This window comes from Balaenoptera ricei, chromosome 9, assembly GCF_028023285.1.
Source record: "Balaenoptera ricei isolate mBalRic1 chromosome 9, mBalRic1.hap2, whole genome shotgun sequence".
Taxonomy (NCBI): domain Eukaryota; kingdom Metazoa; phylum Chordata; class Mammalia; order Artiodactyla; family Balaenopteridae; genus Balaenoptera; species Balaenoptera ricei.
Window position 1 is genome coordinate 104,682,189 of NC_082647.1, and position 26,644 is coordinate 104,708,832.

A 26,644-nucleotide genomic window follows, 5' to 3' on the forward strand; every position below is an offset into this window, starting at 1 on the left:
TTTAGCAAGTAGGCACTGTGGTAAGTGCTTGACATAAATTATCTCATCTCATCCTGCCAACTCTAGCAGGTATTACTGCTACCCCAAATTACAAATTAAAAAAAAAACAGGAACAGGAAAGAAAGCACAGGATATCAGATCTTAACTGAAACCCTCAGTTGCTAAGTCCTTTCCACCATAACAAACTGCTAATAACCATGTGATATCTATTTCACAGCTGAGCTGAAAAACTAGATTTTCCACTGGGGAATACACAAGTGACTCGAAAACAACAGCCAGGCAGCTGTCAGGATTTCACTGTAACTGAATGTAGTAAGTCACATGGGAGCCTTCTGACATTATTGCCCCTAGCAAAGTCACCTTTGAAAACAATACTACATTTGTTTGCTTGGGTTTTTCTGCCTTTTTTCCCCCTTAAATGCTGGCACTGTAAGCTTAAAAAAAAAAAAAAAAGATGTTTAGATCTTTAATCTATGTTAGAAACCATGTAATAGCTCACCCCACACTTTTTACAATCCCACTACAGTGACAGCAGAAATCTTGGGATTTGATTTTTAACATATTCTGACACAAATTAAAACTAGGTATTACACGTATAAACAACAAGATCCTACTGTATAGCTCAGAGAACTATATTCAATATCCTGTGATAAACCATAATGGAAAAGAATATGAAAAGAATATATACGTGTATAACCGAGTCACTTTGCTGTAAAGCAGAAATTAAACACAACAGTGTAAATCAACTATACTTCAATAAAATTTTTAAACAACAACTAGGTATTACAGACTCATGAAAAGATAAGGGATCATTATGATACACCTTGGTATAACTGGGCAGAAGAAAATAATTTTCTTATATACATAAGAGGATTGGAACTACAAGTAGGGAAGAAATGGATCTGCTTCATTCTGTACTCTTTAGACCACATTAGTAATACTGAGCAATACACTTACTCAATCAGAGTAACAATTTTTATCTAAGAGTAAGATTTATAATGCAGAGTCCTGGAAATTATTTACAAAGTTTCTATTTCATTGGGTCTGAAGATGGGGCCTAGAAATATGATTTTTTAAATGTTTCTAGAAAACAGCCAGAAAACAATTAACAAAATGGCAATAAGCACATACCTATCAACAATTACTTTAAATGTAAATGGACTAAATTCTCCAATCAAAAGACAGTGGTTGAACTGATTAAAAAAAAACAACAAGAAGACCTATCTAAATGCTGCCTACAAGACCTATCTAAATGCTGCCTGAAGACTCACTTCAGATATGAGAACAAACACAGACTAAAAGTGAAGGGATGAAAAAAAGATAATCCATGCAAATGGAAACCAAAAGAAGCCTGGAGTAGCCAGGCTTAGATGATTAGACAAAATAAGCATTAAGACAAAGACTGTAGTAAGAAATAAAGAAGACCATTACATAATGAGAAAGGGGTCAATACAACAAGAGGATACATGTGTAAATACTTTTGTGCTCCCAGCACAGAAGCACATAAATATATAAAGCAAACATTAACAGACCTAAGGGAGAAATAGACAGCAGTACATTAATAGTAAGGAATGTTAATACCACATTTTCACCAACAGATAGATCATCTAGACAGATAATCAATAGGAAACATTGGCCTTAAATGACACGCTGACCAGATGGACTTACAGACATATACAGGATATCCATCCAAAAGCATCACAATACACATTCTTCTCAAGTGGCATTGGAACATTCTCCAGGATAGATCATATGTTAGGCCTCAACCAAGTCTTTAAAAAATTAAAAAGACTGAAATCACATCAAGCATCTTTTCTGACCACAAAGCTATGAAACCACAAATCAATTACATGAAGAAAACTGGAAAATTCACATATTTGTAGAGATTAAACAACATGCTACTAAATAACCAATGGTCAAAGAAGAAATCAAAAGAGAATTCAAATTACCTTGAGACAATGAAAATGGAAATACAATTTATCAAAACTTACAGGATGCAGCAAAAGTAGTTCTAAGAAGGAAATCCATAGCAATAAATGCCTACATCAAGAAACAAGAAAAATCTCCAAGAATCTAACAAGACACCTGAAGGAACTAGAAAAAGAAGAACAAATGAAGCATAAAGTTAGCTGAAGGAAGGAAATAACAAAGATCAGCACAGAAATAAATGAAATAGAGACTAAAATGAGAACAGAAAAGATCAATGTATCCAAGAGCTGCTTTTGTTAAAAGATAAACAAAACTGACAAACCTTAGCTAGACTCACCAAGAACAAAGGAGAGAGAACTCAAATAAATATAATCAGAAATTACAGAGAAGATATTAAAACTGACACCACAGAAACACAAAGGATAATAAGACTACTATGAACAATTACATACCAACAAATTGAACAACCTACAAGGAATGGACAAATTCTTAGAAACATACAACCTAACGAGACTGAGTCATGAAGAAATATCAATAGAAAACTGAACAGACTGATTGCTAATTAGGAGATTGAAATAATAACCAAAAACCTCCCAACAAACAAAAGTTCAGGACCAGATGGCTTCACTGGTGAATTTTACAAAACATTTAAACAATACCAATCCTTCTCAAACTATTCCCAAAAAAAAATCAAAGAAAAGAGCACACTTCCGAACTCATTTTATGGGCCAGCATTACCCTGACACCAAAACCAGACAAGAACATTACAAGAAAAGATAATTACAGGTGAAAATCCCTGATGAACACAGATTCAAAAATCCTCGACAAAATATTAGCAAACCAATTCAACAATCCATTAAAAGAATCATACACTGTGATCAAGTGGGATTTATTCCAGGGCTGCAAGGATGTTTCAACATCCACAAATCAATCAATGTGATATACCACACTAACAAAATGAAAGATAAAAGTCTTATGATCATCTTAATAGATGCATTAAAATCATCTGACAAAATTCCACATCCATTTATGATAAAAAAAGAAAACTCTCAATGAAGTGGGTAAAGAAGGAATGTAACTCAACATAATAAAGGCCATATATGAAAAGCCAACAGCTAACATTATATTCATGGTGAAATACTGAAAGCTCTTCCCCAAAGATCAGGAACAAGGCAAGGATGCCCACTCTAGCCATTTTTATTCAGCAGAGTATTAGAACTCCTACACAGAGCAAGAAAAAGAAAAGGCATCCAAATCAAAAAAGGAAATCAGAAAGTAAAACTTACTTTTTGCAGCTGACATATTATATAGAGAAAACCCTAAAGACTCCACCAAAACAGTTAAAACTAAGAAACAAATTCAGTAAAGTTCCAGAATACAAAACCAATAATAGAAAAAAATCTATTGGTTTCTATACACTAATAACGAAATATGAGAAATTCAGAAAACAATCCCATCTACAATTGCATTAAAAAGAATAAATACCTAGGAGTCAATTTAACCAAGGAGGTGAAAGACCTGTGGACTGAAAACAATCTAAGACATTGATGAAAGAAAACTGCAGAAGATGAAATAATAGAATGGAATGAAATAATATCCCATGTTCACTGACTGGAAAAATTAATATTGTTAAAATGTCCATACTAACCAAAGCAATCTACAGATTCAATGCAATCCCTATCAAAATTCCAATGGAATTTTTCACAGACATAGAAAAAACAATCCTAGGATTCCTATGGAACAAATAGACAAAAATCTTAAGAACAAAGCTAGAGGCATCATGCTCCCTAATTTCAAATCATATTACAAAACTATTGTAATCAGAACAGTATGGTACTGGCATAAAAACAGACACATAGATCAATGGAACAGAATACAGAACCCAGAAATAAACTCATGAATATATGGTCAGTTATTTTACAACAAAGGTGTCAAGTATATGCAGTGGGGAAAGAACAGTCTCTTCAATAAATGGTGTTGGAAAAACTGGACAACCACATGTAAAAACAATGAAACTGGAACACTATCTTACATAACACAAAAGTCAACTAAAAATGACTAAAGAATTGAATGTAAGAACTGAAACCATAAAACTCCTAGAAGAAAACATAGGTGGTACACTCCTTGACATCTGTCTTGGAGATGATTGTTTGGATTTGACACCAAAAGCAAAGGCAACAAAGGCAAAAATAAACAGTGGGACTACATCAAACTAAAAAGCTTCTACACAGCAAAAGAAACCATCAACAAAATGAAAAGGCAAGCTTCCAGAAAGGAAAAAATATTCCAAATCATATATCTGATAAGGAGTTAATATACAAAATATATAAAGAACTCATAACTCAATAGCAAAAACACACGATCTGATTTTAAAAACTGGGCAGAGAATCTGAATAGACATTTTCCCAAAGAAGACCTACAGATGTCCAACAGGCACATGAAAAGATATTCAATATCACTTAATCATCAAGGAAATGCAAATCAAAACCACAATGAGATATCATCTCACAACAGTTAGAATGGCTATTATCAAAGAGACAAGAGAGAAGTGTTGGAGAGGATGTAGAGAAAAGGGAACCCTAGTGCACAGTCAGTAGGAACGTAAATTGGTGCAGCCACAATGGAAAATGGTATGCAGATTCCTCAAAAAAATTAAAAATAGAACCACCATATGATCCAGCAATTCCAATTCTACGTATTTATCCAAAGAAAATGAAAACACTAATTCAAAAAGGTATATGCATCCCCATGTTATTGCAGCATCATTTACAGCAGTCAACATATGGAAACAACCTAAGTGTTCCTCAATGGATGAATGGATAAAGAAAACGTCACACTCACACACACACAGGAGTATTATGTAGCCAAATAAAAGAAGGAAATCTTGCCATTTGCAAAAACATGGTTGGACTCTAATGGCATTATGCTAAGTGAAGTAAGTCAGACAGAGAAAGACAAATACCATATGATCTCATTCACATATGAAATCCAAAACAAAAAAACAAACAAAGAAGTTCACAGATACAAAGAACAGATTCGCAATTGCCAGAGGCAGGGGGTGGGGGATGGAGGGTGGGCAAAATAGATAAAGGGGGGTCAATAGGTACAAACTTCCAGTTATAAAATAAATAACTCATGGGGTTGTAATGTACAGCAAGGTGACTACAGTTAATAATACTGTATTGTTGGACTTCGCTGGTGGCACAGTGGTTGGGAATCCGCCTGCCAATGCAGGGGACACGGGTTCGATCCTTGGTCCGGGAAGATCCCACATGCCGCAGAGCAGCTAAGCCTGTGTGGCACAACTACTGAGCCTGCGCTCTAGAGCCTGTGAGTCACAACAACTGAGCTTGCGTGCCACAGTTACTGAATCCTCTGCACGCCTAGAGCCCGTGCTCCGCAGCAAGAGAAGCCCATGCACCGCAACAAAGAGTAACCCCCGCTCGCTGCAACTAGAGAAACCCTGTGCACAGCAACGAAGACCCAAAGCAGCCAAAAATTTTAAAATTAAATAAATAAATAAATTTATAAAAAAAAAAAAAACTATTGCATATTTGAAAGTCGCTACTAAGACAGTAGATCATTTTGCAATATATGTAAATATCGAATCATGTTGTATACCTAATACCAATAAATTGCTATATGTCAACTACATTTCAATTTTTTTTTTCTTTCACCTGGTAAGAATCACTTTATTAGATCAAGTGAAAGTCTCCGGAGTATTATAAATGGAATTGTAAGAGGAGATGCAGGTTGGAAGAATTGGGCCTTTGCAAATAGATCAACTGAATCAAGCCCGGAAGTCAATGAATTGCTTACCATCATGTAATAGTGATAGATTTAAAAAATAGCTTTTTTTGAAAAACTATGTGTTAATGGTGTACACAAATAAATAGGAGTAAAACTTAGTTTCCTCCCTCAGGAGATTATAATGTCATTGGGGAAACAAATATATCAAATGGCTATAAAACAAGGCAGAATTAAATAAATGTTTAAAGGAGCAACAAGGTATGCATTGTAAAAATGTAGAGGATAGGGCTATCATTCTCCATTTGAACATTCCAAGGATAATACAAACACAATGACTCAATATAGAACTCATCATTTTTGCCCAAAACAGTCTACCTCCTATACTCTCTATCTCATTCCATCTTTACTCATAAATTCTTTTTCTTAACTTTATTTTTTTATACAGCAGATTCTTATTAGTTATCCATTTTATACATATTAGTGTATACATGTCAATCCCAATCTCCCAGTTCATCACAGCACCACCCCAACCCCTACCCCCGGCCGCCTTCCTCCTTTGGTGTCCATACATTTGTTCTCTACATCTGTGTCTCAATTTCTGCCCTGCAAACCCGTTCATCTGTACCATTACATTTCAATTTTAAAAAAAGAAAAAAGTTTCTATTTCATATGTATCAAACACATATAATCCTATATATATATATGCATATACAAAGAAATTAATACAATAAACTCCCATATATCCACTGCCCCTGTTTTAAACACTGTTCTTTACCAGGACCTTAGAAGCCCCCTGATCTCATCCTCTTCCCTCCACTAAGGTAACTGTTATCCTGACTTCTGACTTCTGTGTTAATCATTCCCTTGCTTTTCAGATTAGTTTTGCCTTTAATACACATATACATACATACATATATAAATATATATATCCCTGAACAATATATTTTTGGTTTTTAAAAACTTAATAGAAATCACACACCTAGATACACAAGGGCATGGTACCCTTATAGATGAAGGACAGTAAGGAAGGATAGGGAAAGATAAACTGAACAGTCTCTGTGTCACTGTCCAGTTTCAGCTTTCCAGAAAGCTAAGAGAATTCGTCTCTGGAAAAGTTATGAGTTATGAGGCCAAGTTATGAGGCAAAGACATGAATCCTGGAAAACACAGGTCAACCACAGTCAAGGCTTCTAGCTGGGTAATGCAGGCTAGTATCATTGAACTTACAACAGAAATACAGATGAGAGAGCAGGCTCTGTTCATCTTTTGTTTCTAAGCTCACTATGGCCACCCACCAGAACTTAGGAGTAGGTCAAAGCAGAATATATCTGAGAGGTGAAACAAGTATCCTCAGCTGAGCCACACAGCAGGGCATGAGGGGAAAGCTGGAACTTCCATAGTACATAGTCAAGACAAGCTAAGAACAGATAAATTCTGGATCAAGCTCACCAGAGTATTCTGTCCTCAGGTTAAAAAAAACAACCGTGGCAGCAAGCACCTTGGTAATTCTGCCTTAAACATTTCTAGGTCCTGATTCACAGCCCTCCAACTGGAGTGGTTGCCCTCTATATACAATACACAGCCAGCACCTTGGAATCTCCTAAATCTAGTTCTGGGGATTCCCCTCATCTCCCTCCTTCTTGGATCTCCTGTTTCCTATACCCCACTGTCTTCCTTTTTCTTAATTTACTCTCAATTGGTGTTTCTCATTTCTCATCCTCCAGTAGCTTTTTTTTTTTTTTGGCCGCACCACACGGCTAGCAGGATCTTAGTTTCCCAAGCAGGGACTGAACCCACGCCCTCGGCAGTGAAAGCAGAGTCCTAACCACTGGACCGCCAGGGAATTCCTTCCAGTAGTTTTTAATAAAGGGGACAAGAGAAGTAAATATTTTCAGACCTTGCATGTCTAAAAATATCTTTATTCTAGTTGGCCATAATTTGGCTGAGTACATACTTCTAAGTTCAAAATCATTTTCCTTCAGAATTTTGAAGGCATTGCTCCACTGTTTTCTCATTTCTAGGTTGCTGCATAGAAATCCAAAGCCATTCTGATTCCTGATCCTTTATACATAACCTGTTTTTTGCATACTAATCCTTTATACATAATCTTTTTTCTGCATCTCGAATCATCTCTTTGCCTCCCAGTGTTTCGAAGTTTCCTAATGAGGTACCTTAGCATGGGTACATTTTCACTTATTCAGTCGGACACTCAGTGGGCACACTCAATCTGAAAACTCTAACCTTCAATTTTGGATAACTTTCTTGAATTATTTATTATTTTCTCCTTTTCATTTCCCCTATTTTATCTGGATCTTCTTGGTATGGGTATTGAAATTCAGGAATAGTCTGCTAAGTGTTCTTATTTTCCATGTGTCTTTTCACTCCACTTTTTGGGAGATTTCCTGAACATTATCTTACCATGCTCCTAAAATTTCATTTCTACTATAATATTTTAAATTCTTTTCTTTGTTTTCTGATTATGCCTTTTACAGAATCCTATTTTTACTTCCTCCTCATCTCTTATCTCTCGTAATATATTAATAACGGGGAAAGGTTTTTTTCCTCCTTGCAAAGTCTCTTCCAAGTGCTTTTCCCTGTTTGTTTCAGTTCCCATCTTCCATCTTCAATATAAGAGGCTTTCCTCAAATAACTGGTAATACTTGGGTGTTTGCTTATGATTAAGAGCAGGGGACTAAAAAGCTTGTAATTGAACTTGTGGGTGGGGCTTGGTAATTTAGATCTTCAAAGAAATTCATGTCAGGTGTTTTCTCTAGGGCTACTTAGAAACCCCTGAGAATATTTCAATTGCCTATTGGCTACCAGCATTCTATGAACCTAGAAGAGAAATGGAGATGAGGGTGGGGCAATGCCCCCAGATTCAGTATGCATAAATCATTTATTCTTCTATTTCCATCACAGTTATGACTTTTATTTCCCAATATTATTTCCAAGTTCTTTGGGATTTGGAAACAAGAAACTGAACTTTCCCAAATCACAAGTTATTCTCTATTTTTCATAAGACTTCACTTATTTTTAAATAATAATGAGTGACCATAAAAATACATAATGAATCATTTTTCTGCAATAAGGTTATAATAAAAGATTCAAACGTTTTCTGTTTCTAAAAAAATCCAGGGGGCTTCCCTGGTGGCACAGTGGTTAAGAATCCGCCTGCCAATGCAGGGGACATGGGTTCAAGCCCTGGTCTGGGAAGATCCCACATGCCACGGAGCAACTAAGCCCGTGTGCCACAACTGCTGAAGCCCGCACGCCTAGAGCCCGTGCTCCGCAACAAGAGAAGCCACCACAATGAGAAGCCCGCGCACCACAACTAAGAGTAGCTCCCGCTCGCCGCAACTAGAGAAAGCCCGCGCACAGCAACGAAGACCCAATGCAGCCAAAAATAAATAAATAATTTTTTTTTAAAAATCCAGTAATAAATCCATGCACACTTATTATGAACCAATATACTGTGGTGAGATTATGTATCAGAAAAACATGTAAAAATGATCTCTATATGAATCAGTCACGGGATAATAAAAGACTTTAGGAGAGAGTGATATCATCACAATGGCGGAACAGCAGTTTTCTACTGTCATCTCCCCAAAGAACACCAATTATGATAACCACCCACAGACAAAAGAGCCTTTGTAGAAATCCAGGAGTCCAGGAGAGATGTTCCAGCACATCGCTGAAACAAAAAAGACCAAAACTACCCTGTGAGGAGGGTAAGAGGAAATGTTTGACTTAACGTACCATCTCTCCCACAAGGGGGCAGAGCTCAGTGCCAAGAGAGCCCTTCTTGCCCAGTGATTTCTCCTGCAGGGGAACATGAGAACATGTGAGTGCTTGGCTTCACCAGCTGTGTGGGACGCTGCCAATGAGGCCCATTTCTCTGGCCCCATCCAGAATACTGAGCTGTGAGCTCAGGGCAGTGCGCGGCTAAGAGAAAAACAGCCAGGGGTCAGTAGTGAACATCTCAAAGTGACAGAGATCATACTAACCACTTTGTGGACTCTATCATAGGTCTGCCCATGAGCTACTGGCAATGCCTCTCCAGTGCATCCCCACAACTGGCTCCTGGGCACCCCCAGCACCCCACATGCCTCACCCATAAACCCTCCCACCCACAGACAGCTCCCTGCACGCTCCCCATGGCAGCAAGAGCAAAAGCCTTTGCAGATGGCCAGTGAGCATGCCTAGAAAGCCAATTTAGGAGAAACCACAAACTTGAACATTGAGCTCTGGCCTAGGGAAAGCCAAAGGGAGGCTGTCAGCACCCACTGAACTTTGTAGGACCAAGAGAAGGCATACAAGTTTAAGAATTCTGCCACAAGAGAGTACAAGGAATGTGGAGCAAGTGTACGCATAGAAGAGGTATGAGAAAGCCTCAGAATCCCTAATGGGTGAGAGAAGGTATTTCTTTCTAAAAGCCACTCAGTAAAGACTGGAGGAGGTGACTGCTTCTTCAAATGTGAAGACACAATGCAAGATTTCAAGGAATATGAAAACTCAAGAAAACGTAACAATACAAAAGAAACAATATTTTCTAGTAGCCAATCCCAAAGAAATGGAGAACAGCAATTTACACAATAAGAATTCAAAGTAGTTGTTTTAAGGAAGTTCAGGGAGCTACAAGAAAACATAGAAAGATAATTCAATAAAATCAGGAAACAAAACTTTTTTTAAAAGAAGACAAGTTTAACAGAGTGATAGAAATTAAAAAGAACCAAACAAATTCTGGAGCTGAAGAATACAATGAATGAAATGAAAAATACAACAGAGAACATCAACAAAGTGAATCAAGCAGAATGAATCTGTGAAGTAGAAGGCAGGACTTTTTAAATTATCCATTCAGAGAAGAACAAAGAGAAAGAATGAAAAAGAATAAGGAAAGCCTATATGAACTATGGGACACCATTAGGAGAAATAATCTATGTACTACTGCAGTCCCAGAAGGGGAAAACAGGGAGAAAAGGCAGAAAGCTTATTTAAAGAAATAATGGCTGAGAATTTCACAAATCTAAGGAGAGATTTGGACGTCCAAGTTCATGAAACTCACAGTTCCCCGAAAAGATTCAATCCTAAATGTCTTTCTCCAAAACACATTTCAAAACTGTCTAAAAATCAAAGAATTTTAAAAGCAGTAAAAGGAAAAAAAATCCTCACTTATGAGGGAATTTCCATAAAACCATCAGTGGATTTCTCAACAGAAACCTACAGGCCAGGACAGGGGGTAAGATATACCCCAAGTACAAGTACTGAAAGAAAAAAAACTTCCCATCAAGAATATTACCTGGCAGGGGCTTCCCTGGTGGCACAGCAGTTAAGAATCTGCCTGCCAATGCAGGGGACACAGGTTCAATCCCTGGTCTGGGAAGATCCCACATGCCACGGAACAACTAAACTCATGCACCACAACTACTGAGCATGCATTCTAGAGCCCATGAGTCACAACTACTGAGCCCGCACACCACAACCACTGAAGCCAGCATGCCCTAGAGCCCATGCACCACAACTACTGAGACCATGCACAACTACTTAAGTCCGCATGCTCTAGGGCCCACATGCCGCAACTACCAAGCCCGTGTGCCACAACCACTGAAGCCCGTGCACCTAGAGCCTGTGCTCCACAACAACAGAAGCCACTGCAAAGAGAAGGCCGTGCACCGTAACAAAGACTAGTCCCCGCTCACCGCAACTAAAGAAAGCCCATGCACAGCAACAAAGACCCAATACAGCCAAAAATAAAGAAAATTAAAAAAAAAAACTGTTGCACAGCAAAAGAATCAACAAAATGAAAAAGTGATCTACAGGAGAAAATATTTGCAAATCATGTATTTCATAAGGGTTAATATAACGAACTCATACAACTCAATAGTAAAAAGCAAATAATCTGATTAAAAAATGAGCAGAGGACCTGAATAGACATTTTTCCAAAGACATACAAATGGCCAACAAGTACATAAAAAGATACTCAACATCACTAAATATCAGGGAAACGCAAATCAAAACCTCAATGAGGTATCACCTCACACCTGTTAGAAAGGGTATGATCAAAAAACAAGAGGTAAGTGTTGATAAGAATGTGGAAAAGGAAACCCTTGTGTATTTTGGGTAGTAATGTAAATTGGTAGAGCACTATGGAAAACAGTGTTGAGATTCCTCAAAAAATTAAAAATAAAACTGCCATATGATTCAGCAATCCCACTTCTGGGTATACTTCCAAAGGAAATGAAATCACTGTGTCAAGAGAAATCCACACTCCCCATGTTCATTACAGCATTATTCACAATAGTGAGGACATGGAAATAACCGAAGTATCTACTGATAGGTGAATGGATAAAAAACGGATATATACACATACACTAGAATATTATTCAGTCATTAAAAAAAAATGAAGGAAATTCTGCTATTTGGGACAACATCAATGGACCTTGAGAGCACTATGAGTTGGAATGAGTTAGGGAAAAACATTTACTGTATGATATCACTTATATGTGGAACCTAAGAAGCCAAACTCATAGAAACAGAGAATGGTGTTTGCCAGGGGCTGGGGATTGGGGAAATGAGAAGATATTGGCCAAGAGGTACAAATTTCCAATTATAAGATGAATAAATTCTGGGGATCTAACGTACAGCATAGTGACTACAGTCAATACTGTGTTATATACTTGAAAGTTGCTAAGAGAGTAGATCTTAAATGTTCTCACCACACCCACACAAAAATGGTAATTATGTGAGGTGACAGAGGTATTAACTAACCCTACTGTAGCAATCATTTCAAAATACACGTGTTCCAAATCATCACGTTGTACATCTTTTTTTTATCTTGGAGTATAGTTGATTAACAATGTTGTGCTAGTTTCAGTACAGCAAAGTGATTCAGTTATACGTATACATGTATCTGTCCTTTTTCAAATTCTTTTCCCATTTAGGTTATTACAGAATATTAAGCAGAGTTGCCTGTGCTATACAGTAGGTCCTTGTTGGTTATCTATTTTAAATATAGCAGTGTGTACCTGTCAATCCCAAACTCCCAATCTATTCTATACCTCCCCCCCAACCCTTCTCCCCAGTAACCATAAGTTCATTCTCTAACTCTGTGAGTCTGTTTTATAAATAAGTTCATTTGTATCACTTTTTTTTTTTAGATTGCACATATAAGTGATATCATATGATATCTGTCTTTCTCTGTCTGACTTACTTCACTTAATATGATAATCTCCAGGTCCATCCATGTTGCTACAAATGGCATCACGTTGTACATCTTAAACTTACATGTTATACATCAATTATACCTCAAGAAATCTGAGGGGAAAAAAAAGACCTTATAAAAGAAACAATATAAAATAAATGCCAAATAAAAATCCTTGTAAAAGTTGAAATACTATAAATATTTAGAAGTTATCATCCTAAAAATGAAATTTTAAAATATACCGTGTATTACTTGTCCTGTTCAATAGTCTTTCATAACAAATATTCCAGATGCAGAAAAATTTCATTCATTTGTGTTGACATTGGTCAAATTCAGAGTGTATCAAAAAGCATCCCTCAAGTTGAGTGTTAGGGTACATATTGCTTCATATAAACTCCTATATTTTTTTTACGACAAACTATTTTGTCTGCTTACTCTGGTTTTGGTTTTGCTTTGAAATATCGCTTTTACTATTTCAGCTTTTAGATTAAGTTCTCATTTCATACTGGAGTATTCCACAAAAACTTTCAAACCTTCTTTTCAATTCGTCTGTATTTCCAAAAAAAAAAAAACCCCACAGTCTATCAGTGAATATGCTGAACTTGAAAACACCAACAATTATTGGGTAATATTTATATATACAACACTGAGATCTCATAGCAAGGTTAACAGTACTACACAGAATATTATGTTGTAACTGCCAGTTTACAGATTTATTTTGCTCCCAAATTTGTTATTTCTTGGGACACCACTCATAGGATTTATAATGCATATAAACTTATTTTACTTGTAAGAATACCTGTTAGCAGCAGGTAGAACATGAAAACACATTTATAAGACAGCAACAACTATAAGTAAGACCAACTGATTACACCATGATGCTTTTCTCCCAGATGCTTCTGTCTCAGTTCCCAGACCTTTACTTTCTACTCAGTGTCAGCATGCCCCTTTCTTGCTTTCCACTTGATGCCAGTGGAACTCTTAGAACCAATGGTATCCAATAATATGTTACGCTTTAATTCTTGGGAAATTTTAAAATCCTTTTTTCTGTTTTCCTGACTTTTTAAATGACTTTCCTCAGGATTTGGGATTCGAATAAACATAAAATTTCCTGAGAAATTCTAGGAATGCCTTCCCGTAAGGAAATGCTACTTTATCCAGAGATCATCGCTTTGAGCCTTCAGCATCTGCCCCAAGGTGAACAGCATCCACTGGGAGTTACTAATCAGCAGTATTCACCCAGTCTTCCTTATTTTATCTCCCTTGTATCCCAATTTCCAGGAATACCTGGCACTGCCCAGTTCTTGAGCTTCTTGAGGATTTACAAGGTAAATATGATTAGTTTCAGTTTTTCCTTCTACCAATTTACGGGTCATGATTCTTTGGGGTCGAGATAAATTTCCATTCACTCTTGCTTGGGCTTTTCAGTTTTTCAAATTGTTTTGTTCTTATCTCCTTTCCTAATGTTCTGTCCTTTGGAATCTTTACTATAGTTTTAGTGGGGTTTCAATAGGGAGCAAGATCAGAAGTCAATCTACCATCTTAGTCCAATAGGAGTCTTCATTTTTAACAAGTATCTTAAGTGACTGTGTTGCAGGTAGTCTCAAAACACACTTTCAAACACTAAACTAGAAGACAGTCAGTAGAAAGTGCCCAGAAGAGTGAAAACACTGAGAAATACTTGAAGAAGCTGAGAAGGTTTATCAAGGGGAATATGCTGGGAGCTACAACAGCTACTTCAACAGCTAAAGAGCTAATGGGGGAAGAGAAGTTAGGCTTGTTCTCTATGCCTCCAAGGAAAGCTAGAACCAGTGTGGGAAAACCACAAACCAGAGATCTGGTACAAGATAGAGAAGGACTTCTTAACAGACAAAACTATCCCAAAAAGGAATGAACTGCCCTGGGAAGCAAGAAACTCAAGAACAGGCTGCACAATTATCACTTATTCGGGATGCCACCAATAGCACCTAAGCCCCAGATGGTGGTGTGGTCCAATTGGTTGCTGAGGCAAGACTCACACATGTGAAAAACAAAGCTAATGCATAATTAAATGCTAGAAGGATGAAATTACAAAAATAGAGTCATTTTAGACACAATGAGTGAAAGCTCTCAAATACAAAGGATTAGCCACACTTGGAATATAACAGGTAATGACTGCCTGGTCCTAAATTTCCTTTTCTCAGTCAGAATATAATTTTTTTTCCCCACACAGAATCTGAACTGAGATGTGCATTTATCCCTAGATTTAAGTTGAGGTGTTGAAAAGTGACAAAGCGATGAGTTCCTGATTGCTATGAAAATGTCCCCATGAGCCACGAACTTTAATAAATTACTAAGCCATCACTTCTTTACCTAAAATGCATGTTGGCTTAAAAACAGGTCTCCCTGTTCTATTCTCCTCCCCTCCTCCAGTCAAGGAATAGAGGATGGAGCACAGTGAACGAGGGAACAGTGGCATGATGTGAGGCTGTAGCAGTAAGCAGAGAGGCCAGATCAGGGGGTGGGGCTGGAAGGGAGGATTGTTGTGGATCAAGTTAAATATTTCAGGTTTATTCTAAGTATAAAGGCAAATAATAGAAGAGTTTCAAGCAGGAGTTAGACATGATCAGATTTTATATTTTTTAAAATATCTTTTGTGTGAAAAATAAAGTATTAACACATTGGGGCAGACCAATTAGAAAGCAGTATCCAGGTGAGAGATAAAGGTAGTTTGGACTAGGATGACAGAGGTAGAGATGAAGTAACCAGGTTTGAGAAATTCTACCTAAGAGGTAGAATTAAGAGAATGTTGAGAGGTCTTAAAAAGATGATCCCAAGTATCTTGCATGAGCATCTGGATAAATGGTGGACCCAGTTCCCAGGGAAGTATATACTGTCAGATGTAAGTTGCTGGAAGGAGAAAGGGAATCCCTTTTTGAGTGGATTAGGTTTGAAAACCTGTGAGTCATCTAAGTGTGAATGTCTCACAAGCTCCACTTCATCATTTCTCACTGAATATCTCCATTAAAGCTTCAAACTCAGGATGCTGGTAATCAAAATCTGTATCTTTCTTCTGCATCTGCTCCATCTGCTGATTAATTAATGCCACCAGTTGTGAGGGATGTTACAGATGGGGTTCCTACCTGTGACAAAGAAGGTTGAAATATAAAACAACTGAGGTCTCACTGATACGACTGATTCTGTGAATCACAGATTCATCCATAACACTGGAGTTATTCTTGCCACAAAGGTTAACCTTTAAGTTAACTCCTACCTCTGCAAACATTTAAAACTATTTGAAAACAAATATGAAAGAATTAAAGGATGATTTTATCCACAGACTGCTTTGCTAGGAATGAGACAGACTTTGGAACTGATCCAAAGAAAACAGATTCTAGAGTTAAATGTTAATTCTTAATTAACTGTCCTGTTTTCCTGAAGTAAAAACTTAATTATTGATATTTTCAAGCAGACGATCTTTACGTCCTATTATAGCACAACACTGCCACCTTCTGGAAGGAATCACAAGCAAAATGTTTTTATTCCTAATCAAGTTTGTGAGAAAGTTTGCAAGTTTCTGAAAGAAAATGAAAAGGGATTATGTTTATTTTATCCCTTTTAGCTCCATCACATTTGGATAAAAATCACTGGTAAAGAGAAAAGAAAGGGACACAACCTTACTGCTTCCCTAAATAAAAAGCACAAAATGACATTTACTTTTTTGGTTTTGGTTACCTGGGTGAGGGAAAGGTGACCGTGAAGAGACAGCACACGGGAGTTTTTAAGGTGAGGTATACCTTGGTTATAGTTGCCATTACACAAATCTATACATGTATTAAAATTTACAGAACTAAAGGGCTTCCTGGCACAGTGGTTAAGAATCCGCCTGCCAATGCAGGGGACACAGGTTCAAGCCCTGGTCCAGGAAGATCCCACATGCCGCAGAGCAACTAAGCCCGTGCGCCACAACTACTGAGCTTGTGCTCTAGAGCCCATGAGCCACAACTACTGAGCCCATGTGCCACAACTACTGAGCCCATGTGCCGCAACTACTGAAGCCCATGTGCCTAAAGCCCGTGCTCCACAACGAGAAGCCACCACAATGAGAAGCCTGTGCACCACAACGAAGAGTAGCCCCCGCTCACCACAACTAAAAGCCTGCGTGCAGCAGCAAAGACCCAACACAGCCAAAAATAAATAAAAGTAAAATAAATAAATTTATTTAAAAAATTAAAATTCACAGAACTAAAACCAAAAGGTAAAACAGTCAATTTTACTATATGATAATTTTTTAAAAGATACAGACTAAGAGAATAAAAATAGTGCCATGTGTTTATAGAAAGGAGGAAAAATCATAGTTAAAATGCAAAAGTATTCACATAAAATTCAACAGTTTTGCCATTTATAGCCCAAAGGCCTGTGGCCCAAATAAAATTTGAAAGGTCCTAATCTGACATAAGCATGTTGAAATATTTAAATATGGACCTGGAAGTGTTTCTAAAGGCTACTGACGTACACTAGAAGTAAATCACTTTGTCCCTAGTATCGATAAGTCTGATGAAAGGTAACAATCTATTACCAAAAACTAGGGATTAATATTCACCTTTGTCTGGTAACCTCAAAAAAATGTCTTACAAAGGCATTTTTATGTGATTGTGTTTTGTCTTACTCAAAGAGCTGAGGCATAAACAGGCCAAGGTGGGTACTCAGCATCTATGTAATCTTGGTATTTGCTGGATGCTAGGGAAATCACATACAAATCTAAGTTATATTCAAGTTCCAAGAGTCTGGAGCATCCAAATCCATTTGGGGACCTTTCTAGTGCATCTGTAGATGCCAAATGCCAAAAGGTACCAAGAGCCCACAAGATGGATGATCAGGTGAGAGCCCAGATGACAAACGGACCCAAACTGAGAGCGAAAGTCACATTAACATATTTGTTCCTTCCATCTCTCCTGATAATACGCTTGCTGTTTACCATGGGGTATGGGCTGTAACAGTGATGAGGAAATATTAAACAGGAGTTTATGAAAGATGTTGCAAATGGAGGGGAAGGGGAAGAGGGAGGGTCTGGCAGGCATGAGATCTTAGTTTTCTAAGATTTGGTTGAGTCATACTGTTGTCTGTTTATCTACACTTCCCCATTTATCTCAGGTAGGCCAGTTACTGAGAGGGATCCCCGTACCCAAAACAACTTACAGTTCCAACATCAGGGGAATCGTTGAAAAAATAATTGTACAGTAATAAAAGAATAATAGTGGCCATTTCCCATCCTTCACTAGTTAATGACACGGATATCTTTGCACCGGCGGAAGTGAACTTGCTTGTCAGAAGCAGCAGTATTCACAGCATACCTGAGTAACTGCCAGAGTATCCAACTAAAGCAGCAGAATGGTAACAGAACAATCCAGAACTTTGCAACAATACAAGTATGCGAAATCACCTCCATCTTACCATCTGCCATTATAAGTAATTTGTCCAAAAAGACTGAATACACAGTTAACAAAACAAAAAAAAACAGGAGCTTAGATCATAAAGAAGTTTAGGATTTGTATAAAATTGTGTAAAAATGTGTATAAAATTGATGACAGATTTAAAAAAAAAAAAAAAGGCTGTCCTACCTGATCAGAGACTTGTAAATTTTTCCTGTAGGAATTGCTTGGCTAGTCTCACTAATTTTACATCTTAGCGCTAACTACCATGTCATATTTTGACTTTCATTAATTTTTTCTTTGTTGGGGAATATAGCTGTAGGTAAAAACCAGGCACAAGTAATACTTTTTGGGTGGTATCGGCAGAGTATATAAAGGAAAAGCTAGAGAAGCACATTTTCTTCCCATGAAAAGACTTTAAAAATTAGGTTTTGGCTGAGGAAGCTCTAGGCAAGTTACTAATTTATAAAAATTTCAAGAAATACATATAGTACTTAAAGCAAAATGGAGTTTGTTATCAAACTGATGACTCAGCTATATGCACCCTTCCAGCATTAGGTTCAAACCTACTTTTAGTTCTTCCCTTTCACTTCTTCTCTTTATGCCACTCGTGCTCCAGCCAAGCATAACTATTAGTTCTCACACTATTTAGTGCACCTTCGCGGTTTTGGGTGTGATTTTTCCCTCAGCTTTGAATGCTCCTAACTTTAACTTCCAAAAAAAAAAAAAAAAAAGTTTAGGATTTGGGAACCTATCCAGATAAACCTGTTAATTAATCTGAATTCTAGTACATAATTTTAAAACTCCAAGATCTCCAAGTCCTAAGACAAAAACCCCTACATCCCTTCAACTAGGAGATAGATGGCTCTTTGAATTTATATTTTTAGAAAGGTAAATGTGGTAATTAATATTTGCTAAATAACACAGTTTATTTAAATCTCATATTTTATGTGAATGACAAAAAACACTGAAGCATATGAATGGTTCCTCAAAATATTAAACAGAGAATTACCCTATGACCCAGCAATTCCACTTACGGTACACACTCAAAAGAGCTCAAACAGATAACTGTACCAATGTTCATAGAAGCACTATTCATAATAGCCAAAAGATGTAAACAACCCAAATGTCTATGAACTAATGACTGGATAAACAAAATATGATACATGCATACAATGAAATATTATTTACCCTTAAAGAGGAAGAAAATTCTGCAATATGCTACAATATGGATGAACCTTAAAGACATTATGCAAAGTGAAATAAATCAGACACAAAAGGACAAATATTTTATGATTCCAGAGACAAAAGGTAGAATGGTGGTTACAAGGGGCTGGAGAGAGGGGGGAATGGGGAGTTATTATTTAACAGGTATACAGGGTTTCAGTTTAGGAAAATGAAAGTTCTGGAGAGGATGGTGGTGATAGTTGCACAACAACATGAATGTACTTAATGTCACTGAATTGTACACTTAAAATGGTTAGAATGCTAAGTTTGATGTTCTGTACATTTTACCACAATTTAAAAAAAAACAAACACTAGAGCAAGAAACACAGAGTCATCCTAACAAGTCAGGCCATAGGGAAACAATGAAGCCCTAGATATTGCATGTAAAATAGAAATGCAATTTTCTAAGGAGCTATGGTATATAGCTCTCCTCAGTTACTCAAAATGTTCAGAGACCCTAAAAATACCTGAATTACCACTACCTTTAAACCAATGAAATGAGAAAAACAAACACCAAAATAACATTAATAGGATTTTATAAAACGACTGTTCCCAGCATGTCCCAATCAATATAGAACCAGCAGTTACATTCAAGCTCTGCACAAATAAAACCTTCAAATAAACTTCTGCTGGCATGTAATAAGTACCTACTATTTGATGACCAACTGTCCAATACAGCTCTCACAAATCTAATGCAGTAGACTAAACATGACGACGAGAATAAGGAAATAACTTCTAGGAGTCCGTCTGAAATAGAAAATTAAATGAACCAACAAAGCTGAAGCACATTTTAGCATATTTTTCAAGGCAGAGAGATAGGGAGGCACAAGTGTCTGAAACAATGAATGCTCTATAGGCACACCTTGGAGATATTGTGGGTTCCACTCCAGACCACAACAACAAAGCGAATATTGCAATAAAGTGAGTCACACAAATTTTTTGGTTTCCCAGTGCCTATAAAAATTATGTTTATACTATACTGCAGTCTATTAAGTGTGCAATAGCATTGTATCTTTAAAAAAGCCAATGTACATAACTTTAAAATACTTTATTGCTAGAAAATGCTAACCACCACGTGAGCTTTCAGACAGTTGTAATCTTTGTGCTGGTGGAGGGTCTTGCCTTGGTGGTGATGGCTGCTGACTGATCAGGGTGGTGGACGCTGAAGGCTGGGGTGGCCGTGGCCATTTCTTAAAACAAGACAACAATGAAGTCCGCCACATCGATTGACTCTTCCGTTCCCAAATGGTCTCTATAGCATGCAATGCTGTTTGACAGCATTTTACCCACAGTAGAACTTCTTTCGAAATTGGAGTCAATCCTCTCAAACCCTGCCACTGATTTATCAACTAAGTCTATGTAATATTCTAAATCTTTTGTTATCATTTCAACAATCTTCACAGCATCGTCACCAGGAGTAGATTCCATCTCAAGAAACCACTTTCTTTGCTCATCCATAAGAAGCAACTCCTCATCCATTAAAGTTTTATCATGAGCTCACAGCAGTTCACTCACATCTTTAGGCTCCGCTTCTAATTCTAGCTCTCTTGCTCTTTCCACCACATCTGTAGTTATATCCTCCACTGAAGTCTTGAACCCCTCAAAGTCATCCATGAGGTTTGGAATCAACTTCTTCCAAATTCCTGTTAATATTTTTACCTCTTCCTGTAAATCATGAATGTTCTTAACGGCATGTAGAATGGTGAAGCCTTTCCAGAAGGTTTTCAATTGACTTCACCCAGATCCATCAGAGGAATCACTATCTCTGGCAGTTCTACCCTTACAAAATGTATTTCTTAAATAGTAAGACTTGAGAGTCGAAATTACCCCTTGATCCATATGCTGCCGAATAGTTGTGTTAACAGGCATGAAAACCACATTAATCTCATTATACATCTCCATCAGAGCTCTTGGGTGACCAGGTGCATTGTCAATGAGCCGCAGTACTTTGAAAGGAATCTTTTATTCTGAGCAGTAGGTCTCAACAGTGGGCTTAAAACAGCCAATAAAGCATATTGTAAACAGATGTGATGTCATCCAGACTTTGTTGTTCCACTTAAAGAGCACAGGCAGAGTAGATTTAGCATAATTCTTAAGGGCCCTAGGATTTTCGGAATGGTAAATGAGCACTGGCTTAAACTGAAAGTCACCAGCTGCATTAGCCCCTAACAGAGTCAGCCTGTCCTTTGAGGCCAAGCATTGACTTCTCCTAACTATAAAAGTCCTGGATGGCATCTTCTTCCCAGATAAGGCTGTTTCATCTGTTGAAATCTGTTTCATCTACGTTGAAAATCCACTGTTTAGTGTAGCTACCTTCATTAATTATCTTAGCTAGATTTTCTGGATAACTTGCTGCAGCTTCTACAGCAGCACTTGTTGCTTCACCTTGTACTTTTGTTATGGAGATGGCTTCTTTCCTTAAACCTCATGAACCAACCTCTGCTGGCTTCAAACTTATCTTCTGCCAGCTTCCTCACCTCTCTCAGCCTTCACAGAATTGAGGAGAGTTAGGGCCTTGCTCTGAATTAGGCTTTGGTTTAAGAGAGTGCTGTGGTTGGTTAGATCTTCTATCCAGACCACTAAAACTTTCTCCATATCAGCAATAAGGCTGTTTTGCTTTCTTATCATTTGTGTGTTCACTGGAGTAGCACTTTTCACCTCCTTCAAGAACTTCTCCTTTGCATTCACAACTTGGCTAACTGTTTTGTGCAAGAAGCCTAGCTTTCAGCCTATCTAGGCCTTTGACACGCCTTCCTCAACAGCTTGTTATTTCTAGCTTTTGACTTAAAGTGAGAGAAGTGCAACACTTGTTTTCACTTGACCACTTAAAGGCCAATCCAGGGTTATTAATTAGCCTAATTTCAATATTGTTGTGTCTCAGGGAATAGGGAAGCCCAAGGAGAGGGAGAAACCGGGTAACGGTCAATTGGTGGAGCAGTCAGAAAACACGTAACATTTCTCATTTAAGTTCACGGTCTTATATGGGCACGGTTCACGGCACCCCAAAACAATTACAATGGTAACATCAAGGATCACTGATGACAGATCACCATAACAAATATAATAATAATGAAAAAGTTTGAAATATTGTGAGAATGACCGCAATGTGACACAGAAACACAAAGTGAGCAAACGCTGTTGGAAAAATGACACCAATAGACTTGCTTGATGCACGTTTGCCAGGGACCTTCAATTTGTAAAAAACACAGTAACTGCGAAGCACAATAGAATGAAGCACAATAAAATAAGGCCTGCCTGTAAAGTTAAATATAGTACCATGGACTCAGATGTCACACTAACCAGGGAAGTACTGTGTCGGTTTCTGTAACTCCCATCATTTAAGAATAGTATCCCAAACTACATCAGTACCCCAGAAGCCTTTTAAAGGAAACGACTGACAGTCTTTGACTATACAAAAATGTAAAGCTTTAGCATAGTAGAAGATACAAAAACAAAGTTTACAAGCAAATAGACTGAAAATATGTGCCCCATATCTAACAGTCTATAGGTTAATATCTCTACACAAAGAACTCCTACAAATCAATACAGAAAAGACAAAACTCAGTAGGGAATGGGAAAATTATATAAACTGTTTCCACTTGCTTCATTTTTCAAATCTTAAAATGCTGCTCACAGGTTCTTCCCATCATTTTTCCTGGGCCCAGTATTTCACACATAGTAATTCACTCTAAATTACTCCGCAGATCTATAACATGGTCTCTAGGAAGAGTAAAAATTAACCTCATGTGCTTTCCATTTACAGGAACTATAGCATAATCCACATGACTGTCATATATCTGATACGGGACTTGGACCTAGAATATATAAAGAACTCTTACAACTCGATGATAAAAAGCAAATAGCCTAATTTTTAAGTGGACAAAGGATATGCATAGACATTTCTCCAAAGAAGATATACAAATGGCCAATAGCACATGAAAAGATGCTCAACTGTCATTAGCCATCAGGGAACTACAAATCAAAACCACAATGAGATACCACTTCACACCCACTAGGATGGCTAGAATTTAAGGAAAAAAAAAAAAAAAAAGAAAGCAGATAATGACAAGTGTTGGCAAGGATGGGAAGAAATCAGAACCTTCATACACCGCTTACGGGAATATAAGATGGTGCAGCTGCTTTAAAAAAGTCTGACATTTCCGCAAAATGTTAAACGTAGAATTACCATACAACCCAGCAATTCTACTCTTAGGTATATACCCAAGAGAAATGAAATCATGACGTTCACACAAAAACTTGTACATGAATGTTCACAGTAACATTATTTGTTAAGAGCCAAAACAATCCAAATGCCCATCAACTGACCAATGGATAAACGGTGGAATAGCCACACAATGAAATATTATCTAGCAATAAAAAGGAATGAAGTGCTGATACATGCTACAACATGGATGAACATGAATGTTAAGTGAAAGACGATCAAAAAAGGTCCCATACTTTATGATTTCATTTATATGAGTTGTCCAGAATAGCCGAATATATATTCAGTAGATTAATAGTTCCTTAGGTCTACGAGTGGGGTGGGGTAAGGAGGAAATCAGGAGAGCCTGCTAATGGGTACAGGGCTTCTTTTGGAAGTGATGAAAATGTTTTTAAATTGATTGGGGTGTTGGTTGTACAACTTTGTGAATGCCCTAAAAATTTATGTGTATTTTATAATTCTATGGTATGTGAACTACATCTCAGTCAAGCTGTTATTTTTCAAAAGGACTATAGATTGGGTTGGGGTTTTTTTCCGCATTATATCCCCAGCTCCTAAAACAGTGCCCGCAGTATCAGGAATTCAATAAATCTTGACTGAATGGAAAAAATAAATTGCCAAATGTGGGTAAACCATTATAAAACTTTGTCATAGCCAAAGAGATGAAACTACTGCAGGTTGGCATGACAGGGGACATACAGTGTGTATGTGTGCTTCCATGAAAGGAGATGAGACTGAAAAACTCAGCAAAATCAAGACCTTGAAGGGTCTTGAAACCAGCCTAAGGAATTTGTATTATCCTGAAACAATGGGAAGGCCAGTAAGATTTTAAACAGAGGATTAACACGGTCAGATCTGTTTTAAATGTGTAAAGCCTAGGTAGAGAATTGCTACTTCTATCCAAAGGTGAAGTAGAGAAATACCCCTCAGATGAGAGTAAGGAGGAATTAGGGGAAGAGACCAGAAGAAGCAAGAAGCAAAATATATTTACGGATTTTTTAAATTACACACAGCTACCCAGCGCTCGTGTTCTCTCTCCCTCTCCCTCTCTCTCACACACAGGCACAGACTGATTGACAATCATACACACACTTAAACACCTGAAAACCACTTACACTGAAAATCACTTCTATCGTCAGCCCCTGTATGGAGCGCAAATGTGACGAGACAAAAACTATTAAGACCACCGAGCCAGAAAATTCCTCTCTACAATCATCTGGGCAAGGTCCTCCTCAGACTGTTGTAACTTGGGACCACCGACAAAATGCCCAGTTCCACCTCTTCGACAGGACCCCACCTCTTCACAAATGTGCTCCTGGAAACGCTCAGCGAGGACCACAGGGCTAGGCCACCGTTAGCTACAAAGGGGGGCGGGGGAGGGGAACCTTGCAGCATCCCGAGGCGCTGAGCCCACCACGGGCCCCCAGGCGCCAACCACGCTGCTGCGGGAGGTGGCGACCCGGCGACGACAGCAAGGTGGCCCCTGAGGGGCTACCCCTGCAGCAGCCTACCTGGCGTGCAAACGCGGCCTTCAGGACTACGGGAACAAAAGCTTCTGGGGTGAGAGGGACCCGACTCTTGCCTCCCGCCGGGACGCTAACCTGTCCGGCGTTGAAATACCACGCCGCGGCAAGCGTGAGGACTCCTTCCGGGCGTGGCGCGTGGGGAGTGGGTGGGGTAAAAGCCGGCAGGTGGACACACTCCGAGGAGCAGTCGAGACTTCCGGCGTAGCCTCCTCGCGCGGCTAGAGAGTCGGGACGCGAGTCGGGAAGATTGCGGATCCCCCAGGGCCGGGTCCCGCGCTGAAATTGATTTAGCGGCCAGGCTTCTCGGAAGCTCGTACGCCAGCCGGGAGGGGGTTTGTCTCCTCAAATCTCCGTTTTTTGTTTTCTGCGCCCCGTTAGCCCGCAACATACATTCAGTCCAGCAGCGGTTGCCGAGGAAATTTAAACCGCTGGTTCGTGTTGTCCCTTGCAGGGATCTGGTGCTTTGGTTCACCTCCAAGTATGCGAAAGCCCGGGCCATATGAGCCCGGCTCTGGCACTAAAGCCCATCTTGCCCTATTCCGCTGAGAAATTTGGCAATACTCATTTTTTTTATTCATTAAATATTTATTAAATTATTACTGTGCTCCAGGTAATGCATTGCTAAGAAAAAACAGTAATGTTCTCTCTTCGCATGGAGTTTACTAGTAAAATGGATTAATAGTAGTATTTACCTAATAGATTTGTCCTGAGGATGTAAAGCGCTCAGAATAGTCTGGCACTTTGTAAGTGCTCAATAAATGCTAGTTATTACTGTTTTCATCTTGATCATTCCATTGCCATTGTCACTAGTAATAACGTCATCCTTTACTTTTTCAATGTCAAGCTTGGAGTGTTACCTACGACCCAGGCCCTTAGACTCTTTAATCAGTAGAAATTGGTAGAGGCCAGAGGAGAATTCTAGGCAAGGCTTTGTGGGGCTCCTGCTGCAGCAGGAAGGAGTGAAAACAAGAAACAGGTGCAGCGGAGTGAGCTGCTTGGGTCTTTAAATGGGGTAACAAGGAGGGCAGGTCCATGGGCTGGGCAGGAGGCATAGTTTAGGTGGTCTGCCCACCCCTTTGGTGGTGCTGTGTGCAGGGATCACGTGCAGTACCCTTCTTTTGCTCACAGCACCTCAGAAGTGGCAGTTGGTTTGTGGAGTTTTTGTATCTTATTGTTCATAATTGCCCCAACTGCACATGTGTGCAGTTATTTTTAGTCCCTTATAGTTTCTTTGTATTCTGTTCCTCCAGAAAATGAGACCAAGCACTCCAGTAAAGGGTCCCAGGTCCAGCCTATCTCACAAGTACCTTTCCTCCACAAATCTATGAGTCTCACAATTGGTGGGTCACCTAAATTTGATGTGTTCCATAACCAGACTAAC

The 26,644-nt window shown here is 38.4% G+C and overlaps 1 protein-coding gene across 5 annotated transcripts in view; it reads right to left on the reverse strand.

Moving 5' to 3' along the window:
- The window catches only part of LOC132372127 (cytochrome c oxidase assembly factor 1 homolog), a 101,309-nt gene extending 75,893 nt beyond the window's left edge, over nucleotides 1-25,416 (reverse strand). For 4 of the 5 annotated variants that reach the window (XM_059934221.1, XM_059934223.1, XM_059934220.1 and 1 more), the window contains exon 1: nucleotides 25,249-25,279. The gene's annotated coding sequence lies outside the window, so the exon portion shown is untranslated. Of the gene's footprint in view, nucleotides 1-25,248 lie in introns of all 5 variants that reach the window. The other variant, XM_059934225.1, reaches the window with a different exon arrangement.
- Nucleotides 25,417-26,644: the final 1,228 nt, after the last annotated feature.